Here is a 12,515-nt window from a genome sequence, read left to right as displayed (position 1 = left end):
ACATCATTTTTCATTAATTTCAATGATACAAGGACACAATATATTTAAAGTTATTCATAAAATAATTATTAATAAAATTAAGTACCTAGTAAATAACTCCTTCCCGTTTATAAGTGACTTGGTGACATCGGGCAACAATAAAATAACTGACTGAGATTAGCTTAGCTTATTTGACGCACTGCTAATTGTGAGACATAATTGCAATCTCGCCACCTGTTAAGTGTTGTAAGTTTTCAAGAACAGTAGGGCGGGAAAGTGAGGCAGGAGGCGAATGGGCGGGCGCTGCAGTCTCGCTTGCACAGAGTGCACCACCCCTAGCGAAGTGCAATGCAATTGCAGTCCGCGTTGTCGAGCCGTCGCATCAGCTCGCCCGTTGCGTTGCTCCGATTTCCCTACGTACGTTACGCGACCTGTAATAAGTTACCAGGATACTAAAGACCCTAAGGAGGTAAGTTGCCCTTACATTTCTATCTCCCGCGCTCTCGCACTTAGCCATTTTCTTATATCCGTCCCTTTCGAGTCCCGGTGCAGTTCACGCGGGTTTCCCTTTTATCACTGGAATGTGGGAAAGCGGGTTTTGGGGTCCCAACTCTCTCTTTCGATTTGTAACCACTTCAGCGTGATTGAAAGAGCTACAATGAAGTTTATACGTGATATATCATTATATTCAATTGCACGCGTACATTTTAATTACAAGCTCTCAGTGATTCTGAAACACTTCTGAAATAATAACGTGAAAAAGTAATGCAGTTACTCCGAATTCGCATTTAAGAAGGGTTACGTAAACTAGTAACTCAGATGTAACAATTTACTAATATTTTTCTAATTATTATCTATTGGGTAGGTTGTGTTACCTCAGTCTATTATTAAAAATAGCACATTTATTAAGCTATTTAAAAAAATATATAAAATTCGTATAAAACTCAATTATTCATTCGTTCAAGAGTAATCGCCAAATAAACAAAATAATAATTAATGATTTGAATAAACTTGTTGTTGTTAGTTTGTTACACATTCAATGAAAATTTCAACTCGCTGTCTATTAAGGTTCATGAGATACAACCCGCTGATAGACAGACAGACAGACGGACGGACAGCCGAAGGTTATTTATAGGGTCCCGTTAGCACCCTAACATCACCGTTAAAGACTTTTTGTAAACGTTAATAATAGTAATTTTATAATATTTATGTAAATCTTAATTTTAGGTGAATGTAAAACAAAAAAGAATTGATTTAACTCTATTATCCACACATAGACCGAAAAATCATGTGACGGACGTTCGCCGCAAACCTTCCAATATCTTTCCCGAGTCAATGCCAAATAGTACCAGGGTAATAAAGGCCGAGAGGAGGCTTAGTTACAGATAGCGTGATAGGGTCGTCGCGACACCCGCCGTCGGAACCCCACGCAGCCTAGCCGGCCCGGCAACGCACCCCCCCCCTTTCTAGAACAGCAGCCTAGACTACGAAAAATCAGTTTTTCTCTTACCCTGCAATAGCTTAAAATTAAACATCATTCCGGCTGCGGTTAACACTTAATTCGAGCAATGCGTAATGTTATTACTTTGCGATTTAATTCATTATTCGCTGATGCGATTGTTCTGATCGCTCAGGTGATAATGAAGGGGCTTTTAATGAAATTGATATCTATTTATGTCGGGATTTACTGGTTTCGTTTACGGTCTTTATAGTTTTGACCGTGTTTAATTTTTTTTTTTCGGTTCATTTTCGCTTAATTATTATCGTGTTTTTTTTTTGAAATCGTCACGTCTTAGACACCAATCCCGTGATCCTATTCGTATAAATATTAACAAAACTTGGATAACATTCCGCGATTCAAACAAAAGTAACTTGGAATAAAAGTTCACTCAAACTTTTTTAAGTTAGGAACTCCTTGTAATTTCCAGCATACTAATGGAGTTAATATTTAAAACCCGTTTGACTTTCAATTTATATTACTTTACCCTTATTGTATTATCATTATAATTTATTGATATTCTTATATTTGACTTATTTTATATATGTATATGAGAAGATGATCTAAATACCAGCGACTTTATCCATAATGGATTTACTACTTTATTCCGAAGGAACTACTTGATTATCCGCGATTAAAAAGTAGTTTATGCCACAAGGTCTTTAAATATTTCAACATGCAAAAAATTACGTCAATTATTTGCTCTACTGTGGTGTGATTAAATGACAAACTAACACACAAACACACACAAAGTGGGTAGGAATTGTAATTAAAATGACTTAGTTCTATATATTGATAATCTTATTTAACCAAATCTTATCCCTAAATAGAGAAAACCACAGCAATTTAAAAAAATAATATTTAGTAGACGAGATATTTTAGAATTATAGGCTCTTTCCCAAAATGACTCTATAGGACTAAAACTATTGGTTTTGTTCGTAATTTTTTATGGATGGGTTGCTTAATTTTTATTCCCCGACCTAAAAAGAGGAGTGTTATAAGTTTGACGTGTGTATCTGTGTATCTGTCTGTGGCATCGTAGCTCCTAAACTAATAACCCGATTTTAATTTAGTTTTTGTTTTTGAAAGGTGGCTTGATCAAGAGTGTTCTTAGCTATAATCCAAGAAAAACGGTTCAGCCGTTTGAAAGTTATCAGCTCTTTTCCAGTTACTGTAACCTTCACTTGTCGGGGGTGTTATAAATTTTTAATTTACACTAGTGACTTCGTATTTTTGATTGATTGGTATAAGAATAAGAAACGTTACAGCCATTGGTTTTGACATCAATGGTTACCGCAGATAGGCTATAATTTCTTTGAAAAGCAGAGGAGGAGTAGGAAAACAAAATAATATCGTAAGGTACCTTTATTTGAAAACTTATAAGAAAATGCTGCAGAATTTTCACAAACAAATCTAGAATTCAAACTTTCAAAGTCATGTAAGCCAAACTCACATTTAAAACCATTTTACCATTAACTTAGGTACGCACTCATATATTCAAAGGGTTAAAAGTATTCATAGCGTATTATATAACGTAAACGGCCAAGCCGTACTTTTTTTACCAAGATATAGGGTTTGTAGAATCAGAGCTTGTAAGTAGAGTGATTTGTTATTTATTGTTATAAATGTGATATAGTCAAGAACATTTAAGAGCTATATTACTTTGGACTTGGGATAGGTCGCATGGGCAGCACAAATCTAAGATCAGCTAGGGGCTTGGCTCTACTAGAGATCTCATAACTTTTTAACAGTGAAAACATTATGAACTTGTGAGTCTTGGCTAACTTTTTACATGAAATGTTTTTGGTGGGATTTCATTTCTTTTTGGCAGGTGCCCTAAATTTTTTTTGGATCTATTTCTTGTAGGTACATCATTTTCATGGCCCACTCTCTATCGTTACCTCTTTTTTTAAAAGCTTTTATTCAACTTGCAATGTACTCGTATGTAAGTATGTTTGTTCGGATGGAATCTTGCAACTCAATTTTGAAGCAGATATACCAAATTTCAGTCTTTTAGGACTTCAGGAAACACAGATACTTGGTACGTTTGATAAATCTGCCACGGACATCTTATCATGTAAACTTTAGTATTCGAGCAACAGATTTTACAGATATGCATCTCATATACGAGGGGATGAAGGGGGACCCGATTTCTTAATTTATCTGTTGTTCATAATTCTTGAAATTCCTACTTAATGCCAAATTTCAGTCTTCTAGGACTTCAGAAAGTACCCTAGAATTTGTGACTAGAGGTTTTGAATGTCGATAAATCTGAAACTATAAAAGCTAAACAATTCATACTCAGTACGTTTAATGAATCTGCCAAGGACATCTTATCCTGAAAATATCAGCATTCTAGCGATAGAATTTAAAGATTTGCTTCCCCCATACAGAGGCGTAGAGGGGTGAAATTTACAATTTCTTAATTTTTTTGTAGTTTGTATGTAATTTCTAGTCTACATACCAAATTTCAGTCTTCTAGGACTTCGGGAATTACCCTAGAATTACAGACTAGAAGTTTTGACTGTCAATAAATCTGAAACTATAAAAGCTAGACAATTGATACTCAATGCGTTTAATCAATCTGCCAAAGACATCTTATCCTGAAAATATCAGCATTCTAGCGACAGAATTTACAGATTTGCTTTTCTCATAAGAGGCGTAGAGGGGGGGAAATTCCAATTTCTTAATTTTCCTGTAGTTTTTATGCAATTTCTAGTCTACATACCAAATTTCAGCCTTCTAGGACTTCGGGAAGTACCCTAGAATTACAGACTAGAAGTTTTGACTGTCAATAAATCTGAAACTATAAAAGCTAGACAATTGATACTCAATGCGTTTAATCAATCTGCCAAAGACATCTTATCCTGAAAATATCAGCATTATAGCGACAGAATTTACAGATTTGCTTTTCTCATAAGAGGCGTAGAGGGGGGGCATTGCCAATTTCTTAATTTTCCTGTAGTTTGTATGCAATTTCTAGTCTACATACCAAATTTCAGCCTTCTAGGACTTCGGGAAGTACCCTAGAATTACAGACTAGAAGTTTTGACTGTCAATAAATCTGAAACTATAAAAGCTAGACAATTGATACTCAATGCGTTTAATCAATCAGCCAAGGACATCTTATCCTGAAAATATCAGCATTATAGCGACAGAATTTACAGATTTGCTTTTCTCATAAGAGGCGTAGAGGGGGGGCATTGCCAATTTCTTAATTTTCCTGTAGTTTGTATGCAATTTCTAGTCTACATACCAAATTTCAGCCTTCTAGGACTTCGGGAAGTACCCTAGAATTACAGACTAGAAGTTTTGACTGTCAATAAATCTGAAACTATAAAAGCTAGACAATTGATACTCAATGCGTTTAATCAATCTGCCAAGGACATCTTATCCTGAAAATATCAGCATTCTAGCAACAGAATTTACAGATTTGCTTTTCTCATAAGAGGCGTAGAGGGGGGGAAATTCCAATTTCTTAATTTTCCTGTAGTTTTTATGCAATTTCTAGTCTACATACCAAATTTCAGCCTTCTAGGACTTCGGGAAGTACCCTAGAATTACAGACTAGAAGTTTTGACTGTCAATAAATCTGAAACTATAAAAGCTAGACAATTGATACTCAATGCGTTTAATCAATCTGCCAAAGACATCTTATCCTGAAAATATCAGCATTCTAGCGACAGAATTTACAGATTTGCTTTTCTCATAAGAGGCGTAGAGGGGGGGCATTGCCAATTTCTTAATTTTCCTGTAGTTTGTATGCAATTTCTAGTCTACATACCAAATTTCAGCCTTCTAGGACTTCGGGAAGTACCCTAGAATTACAGACTAGAAGTTTTGACTGTCAATAAATCTGAAACTATAAAAGCTAGACAATTGATACTCAATGCGTTTAATCAATCTGCCAAGGACATCTTATCCTGAAAATATCAGCATTCTAGCAACAGAATTTACAGATTTGCTTTTCTCATAAGAGGCGTAGAGGGGGGGAAATTCCAATTTCTTAATTTTCCTGTAGTTTTTATGCAATTTCTAGTCTACATACCAAATTTCAGCCTTCTAGGACTTCGGGAAGTACCTTAGAGGTTTTGATGATCATCAGTGAGGGACGAAAACGGCGTATTTTAGGTATCAATAAATCTGTAACCATAAAAGCTAGATATTTGATACTTAGTATATTTAGTAAGTTTGCTAAGGACACCTTATACTGAAAATTTCAGCTATCTAGCGTCATCCAGACCGAAGTTATGACGGGTCGAAAATACGGCGAAACACTTCGAGAAAAAGGTACTACGTAGCGCCCCGGCCGCCGTTTGGCTCGTCTTGGCGGGGGCACTGCCGTGCCCCCTGATCTATCTGCATGCCAAATCTCAGCCCGATCCGTCCAGTCGTTTGAGCTGTGCGTTTATAGATCAGTCATAGACAGTCAGCCAACTTTTCCTTTTAAAATTATACCTAAGATAAGTTGACCTGTACCGGCATCACACAAGTTCGTAGCTATCCCATAGACAAATATGAATGTGTTTTAATATTACAATACACTCAAAAAACTACACTTTGAAACGAACTGAATGATAATGAAACCTATATTGAATTGTTTTATATTGGCGTACTAATTTTTTTCACTGTCTGAAAATCTTTTTCACTGTAATAACTGAAACCATGTCTGTTACTAATAGGGAAGGAATGAAAATGTATATCTAAATTAATATATTTATTCTAAAAAATAAATTCAAATTTTTCACTGTATACACTAACTACTAGCCATTAATTTGTCTATTATACCTGTTAAGGAGTTCTGTCCTCCATTTTCGTAACTCTCTTCGGCATCGTTTCCACTAGACTACAACATAGGGTAGGTATTCAAGGGGCGGAAACTCAGACTCCTGAAAGACCAGCAACGTATAAGCGGTTCTTTTGGTGCTGCAAATGTTCATGGGCGGCGGTAATTTATCCAGTAGAATGTTAACCCAGAGTATTACTTAGCTATAAGTACTCATTGTCAAGTTGCGATCAAATCCGTTCAGCAGTTTTAGCATGAAGCGTGCAAGACAGACAGATAAATAGACAAGATTTCAAAAAAAATTACTGTTTTGGGTTATCGATAATCATGCATCCTTCAATTAAAATTTATAAAACATATTTAATGTACAGATATCGCCTTTATTATAAGTATAGATTTTTTTTAATAGCTGTGTTTGTGATATTATCAACGTTTAGTACCTATACACATAAATGAGTACAGTGATTAGGCTAGTTTAAACAACCAATAATAATTTATAGGTAGGTGTACATTGCGTGACAACTAGACCGTATTCCTATTATTAGTAAACAAATGATGTTTATTTTACAAATAGTGCTTTAATATTATATCCACCTAACTATAACGTTATCTTTATTAGTTACCCTATTCAATTCCCTGTTTAATTTGGTAGCTAACAGTTTGTATAACATGACAGCATAGAGTTGGAACAATCCAAACAACATAATGCTTTAATGATAATAAATTATTTGTAAAAGTTAATAGACTTTGCAAATGCCAATGGGGAAATAATTTTTGCTCATTTTGGTCTGGATTCCACAAAACGGTAGCCCTATTAGCGCAGCTCTTTTATTCGTTCGTTCTTTAACTCTTTTACTCCTTTTACTTGTTAAAATTCTGAAAGTACTACCTACTGGAGCGAGATGAAATTTGGTACATTTGCCTACATGTTATTTATTTTATTTGCTGGGCTGAAAAATATTTATTCTGAACGTTGTAAGAGGAGAATTGATTTAATTTTAAATTTGATTACCATTCACGAAAGATATGCGAAGTATAATGAATTTTATTTAAAAAACGGCTGATTCGATACTTCAGCTATAAGCTTTTATATACGAGTAAGTACCTACCTTTTGTCTGAGATTCGCCTTAAAAATCAAGGGACTTAGTCGTGCTCAGAGGAGTCGGCGATGGGTTGATGATTTTTTTTTTACTACAACAAGCGCTTACCAGCGGGTTAGATAAATAATTACAGACTTAAATGGAATACGTCTAGTAGGATTAAGGATAATATGATAGAACAATAATCTTTATTTGATAAAAAGTTACTTGGTACCTACACTAAGTATACCATGGTAGTAACAAGCAAAGTTCCAGGCCCCTAAACTAGGATTCCCTGTTCTATAAGATTTACTGCTCAGTACATACATGATTTGTAGAATTGGTTCCCATATATTAATTCGCAAAACTTGGAAAATGGTACGGGTATTGGAGAGGCCGTTACAGGATTTACCCAGATCTGCATTCGAGATTGTTTAGTGAATTGTGTAAACGAGTTAAACGGTGCCGAGGCCTCGCCGCTGTCCCGAACCGAAGTTAGTTCTACGTTCGCGCTGATCGCACTTAATGTGACAAGGACCCACCCAGCTGTCGATTGAGATTCCCCGTCGGATCCAAACTTTATTCATTCGAACGAAATCAGTACAAACAAATCTTTTTAATGTAAATCATCAGTAGACGTCGAAGCTCAAAACAACCATCTCTGCAGGTGATTTATAAGAGGCGTCGACATGGTTATTAATTTATATTTAAACTATTAAGTATTTAAGCGATAATTTATAACTGCACAAAGCCAAAAATCCTCGACAATCATTTAACCTCAAACCTATAATACATATGGAAAAAAATACAGCAGTCAACATGCTTCTTATGAAACGTCAAATGTTATGAGTTTGGAAGTAACTTAGAAAGTAATTTATTTTCAATTTCTCTTTTTATGGCTGTAATATGAATTATTGTAAAATATCCTGATATACGTATTGTATAAGTACTTAGTCTGTGTTCAAAGATTCACTTTGTCCAACTACTTTTATTTTTTTATTTACCTGCCGTTACATAGTAAAACGTAATTAAAGATGATTAAAAGTCAAATGTAAATAAAAGTCCTTTAACCTTTTATTCCTCTACAGCAAATTAAAAATAATGGTTCTCAAAGGAACGAGTCCACAACGGAAATAATATCTCTATTCTTATAATAGCTGGACATTTACTAAGGAGTTATTAGGTGGTAAAACATAAAAGCCGCTCTGTCCATACAAACTGCGCTCCAAATATTGTGTTGCACTTAGGAAGTTGCCTACAATAGAGAGGAAATACTCTTAGGGAGGAACGTAGTCTGTGTAATCGGCTTTATTTGCCTCTCACCCCAGAGGTGCCGCGATCCTTCTGTTGGCGACTCTTTTAAACTAAACATTTGTCTGGTACTTATCAACTTAAATTATATTCATGCAGATTTGCCAAACGAAATTCAATAGCCATTTTTCTGGCCAAACCAAGGTTTTATGTGATTTTAAACAGATTTACATAAAATCTGCATAATTTCATAATATTATCAAGTGATAATTAAATTATATTTTGATTATAAAATACTTATGGCAAACACTCAAAACTTATTTAATTTAACTACTGTAAAACAGCTTGTGCCTTATAGCCCCTGACAAAAAATCCTTACTGTTTTTTATATTAAACAAATAGTTTGATTTATGGCTAAAACGTTATGTGTACCGATTTGGAATATTCACACAACTGTTCCGGATAGGAAGGCTTAAAAGAGAATTGTCTATTGTATTCAGAGTACGTAAAGCATAACTGGCTACCCGGAAAACATGAACGTATGCGAGTAAGCGGCCATGAACTTACTGCGGGATATACATAGGGTAGCTGGATACATAGTTACATTGGACTGGCGAAGGCTGCAGTTTACACGGACGGGTAGTGTGAGTCTATGTGTGTATGGACGCATTCGTAGTGGTTAGGAGTCAGAAGCTTTGAGGCTTTACGTAATTTGTTGGTGAATTGGATTGAGGTTCTTGTGTTTTAATCTCAGCTCCCAGTTTAAAGATGCTTCCCAGAATTGAGCGTTTACGGCTATTTCACATTCATATTCTTTATATTTTCAAGATTAAATTTCATAATAACTAGATCTAATTCAGGGTTTTAAACAGCAAGAAAGGCACATAATAATTATGAAACATTAAACTGTACCGATAAGATAATATTATTATAGTCGATTGAGGTAAATTAAGAAAACAATCGATCCTTTTCTTAAATAAATTAAATCGTTGAGTGCAAATGAGTTTATAATCCCGGGCCAGACAGCAGATACTTCATTACAGCAATAAATATCTGTGAAGTGTTCGTTATACACATTATGCGGTTCCGGTAATGTAAACGAGTTGACACATCTCTCGTCGCTACTTCAATTTTTTCCAGAATTTCAACGAATGAGATTTGTAATTAAAATTAATGGATACATTTTTATTTGCACCATATTTAGGAGAGAAATATTTTTTTTAATTTACAAGTCGACATTCACTCTTCGTAAGCACCACGTGTAGCTCGTACCTACTCGTACGTGCGTAGGTATAAAATCACGTCGTCTAAAATTTTCCGAAGGGAAAAACGAATTATCAAAACAGTTAGACTAGAAGAAAATCAAGTAAAAAGATAGATTTTCTAATATAGTATTTATAAAGATTGAAAAAGATCTCGGCTAGTTTTTACCCAACTACTTACACCACCCACTATTTTTAGGGTTTGGGATCTCCAGAGAAAAAAGGAACATTTATAGAATCGCTTCGTTGTCTGTCTGTCTGTCGTGTCTGTCAAGACCGGTCAGGGTAACAAAATCTGTGGGGTATCATAAAATTCGGTAGGTAGTATATTATATTCCTTATAGCACAAGTAAAGGGAAAATCGGAAAACGGGGAATTAGTATATCACAAAAAAATTAAAAGTGTAATTTCTTGTACGGAATCCTTCGCGTACGAGTCCAGCTCGCACTTAACTGTTTTTTTTGTAAGTAGGTACTAAAACCGTGACGTTGTTATTTGAAGCGCACGAAGAACATCGTGAAAATTCAGAAAAAGTTCGAATCTTTTTCTTTTTAATAAAGCTTTCATGATTATTTTGTAACAATAAAAACAATTTTTATTCAGTTTGTAAATACTGTACCTATAATATTATACTTGTATCGATATGCTCCATCATTGATATCTGAATAAAAGCGCGCAGGGTAAAACATTGATTTTATCTCCACTATGAATAACGGTGGAATCATTTGAGAACAATTCTTTTATCGTGGTACTTTATGATCATTAAAACTTTCTGAATGGATGAATGTAAGTTGTAAAACAATGGGAACCAATTGTAGCCCTACTTTCGGGCTAATAACAATTCTCTTGATATCCAATAAATTAAATTCCACGCGTAGCGAATGTCGCGCAGAAAATGGAGTTATGCCAACAAAACTATCCTTGTATAAAATATTTAGTATTATATATATAAGAATAATCATTTTACTTTGTTGATGTAATAAACTAATGCAATCATCAAGCCATTTTAATAAAATATATCTATAAAATATATTATATAAAATATATATATCGCTTCCTAAATAATTTATTCAACAGAGAAATAATAAAAATTGTGATCTCTCTTTCTTGAATCATACAAATATTATAAGTAAATGCGAAAGTGTGTTTGTTTGTTTGTTCTTCAATCACGCTGCAACGGAGCAACGGATGACGCAATGGCGTGATTTTTGTATCGATTAAGGACCTGGAGAGTGACATAGGCTACTTTTTATCCCGGAAAATCAAAAAGTTCGCGCGGGATTTTAAAAATATAAATCCACGCGGATGAAGTGGCGGGCATCAGCTAGTATTGTTATTAAACGAGAGACCTATTTATTAGTAACAAAATAGTTCAGTAATTTTTGCTTGACATCTTCAAATGAAATAATATAAAACATGTGTGTGCCAATAAAACGGTTCTAACTTCTAACTGAGGGTTCTAACATGTAATGACTAATGACAAATCGTTTAACTAGAAGAACGCGGCTGCAAAACAGTAATTTTATTCTCATGTCAAATTGAAACTTTACCGTTCATGGAATAATCATACTCCTATCGAAAAGGAAATCATTTGCTAGCCTGGAAAAGTATGCTCTTACTCATACTTACTGTAATAATCGTAGGCACTGTAACTGACAGTAGGTAATTTTTATTTATTGATAGTTATATGACTACCCAATACACTAGCCCACGACTTCGTCCGCGTGGACTACACAAATTTCAAACTCCCATTTTACTCCTTCAAGGATTGAATTTTCAAAAATCCTTTTCTACGTCATTTAAATAGCTATCTGCATACCAAATTATTCAGACCGATCCGTCTAGTGGCTTGAAATGTGCGTCGATTGATCAGTCAGTCAGTTTTTCCTTTTATATATTTAGACTTCTATTTGCTCGCATTCACGTGAAATAATTCATTTTATTTGAACTCTCAGAAAATCGAATTACGAAAAACCGGCCAAGTGGCCAACCAGCAAACTCGCGTACCGAGGGTTCCGTTCTCGGGTATTCTTTCCGACATTTTGCTCGATAAATCAAGAACTATTATGCATAAAAATAAATGAGAACCTGTTTTAGAATGTACAGGTAAAGCCCTTTCATATGATACCCCATTTGGCATAGTTATCTTACTTTGAAAATTGAAACACATTTAAATTTTTTTTAATAATGTACTTAAAACCACTTTACGGTTTTCAGATTTTTCCTTTACCTGCGGTATAATATCTACCTACTTGCCAAATTTCATGATTCTAGGTCAACGGGAAGTACCCTATAGGTTTTCTTGACAGACACGACAGACGGACAGACGGACAGACAGAAAGATAGACGGACAGACAGACAGACGTACAGACAGACAACAAAGTGTGTATAAGGGTTCCATTTGTCCTTTTGAGGTACAGAACCCTAAAAAAACGATAGAGAATTTATATTTTCCTAAATAATCCCCACGGAAGCAGAAAACATTGGCACGACCGCTTCTTTGGATAAATCCTCACAGTACGAAACGAATTCTATTACAATATTGCCAAATACAATTTTCATGTTCAATAGTGAATAGTGATGGGCGTTTAAGAATCCCATGAGAACTATTTCATTGATCGGGATAAAGAAGCCTATTCGAGTCCCTGGGCTGTAAGCT

At 34.9% G+C, this 12,515-nt stretch overlaps 1 protein-coding gene across 1 annotated transcript in view; it reads left to right on the top strand.

The window, feature by feature from the left end:
* The first annotated feature begins 353 nt into the window (after positions 1–353).
* The window catches only part of LOC123868666 (sex determination protein fruitless), a 131,810-nt gene continuing 119,648 nt past the window's right edge, over positions 354–12,515 (top strand). The window contains exon 1 of the mRNA XM_045911209.1: positions 354–448. The gene's annotated coding sequence lies outside the window, so the exon portion shown is untranslated. The remainder of the gene's footprint in view (positions 449–12,515) is intronic.

The sequence above is a fragment of the Maniola jurtina genome, chromosome 10, assembly GCF_905333055.1.
Source record: "Maniola jurtina chromosome 10, ilManJurt1.1, whole genome shotgun sequence".
Lineage (NCBI taxonomy): Eukaryota > Metazoa > Arthropoda > Insecta > Lepidoptera > Nymphalidae > Maniola > Maniola jurtina.
This window is presented reverse-complemented; position numbering and strand designations above follow the sequence as displayed.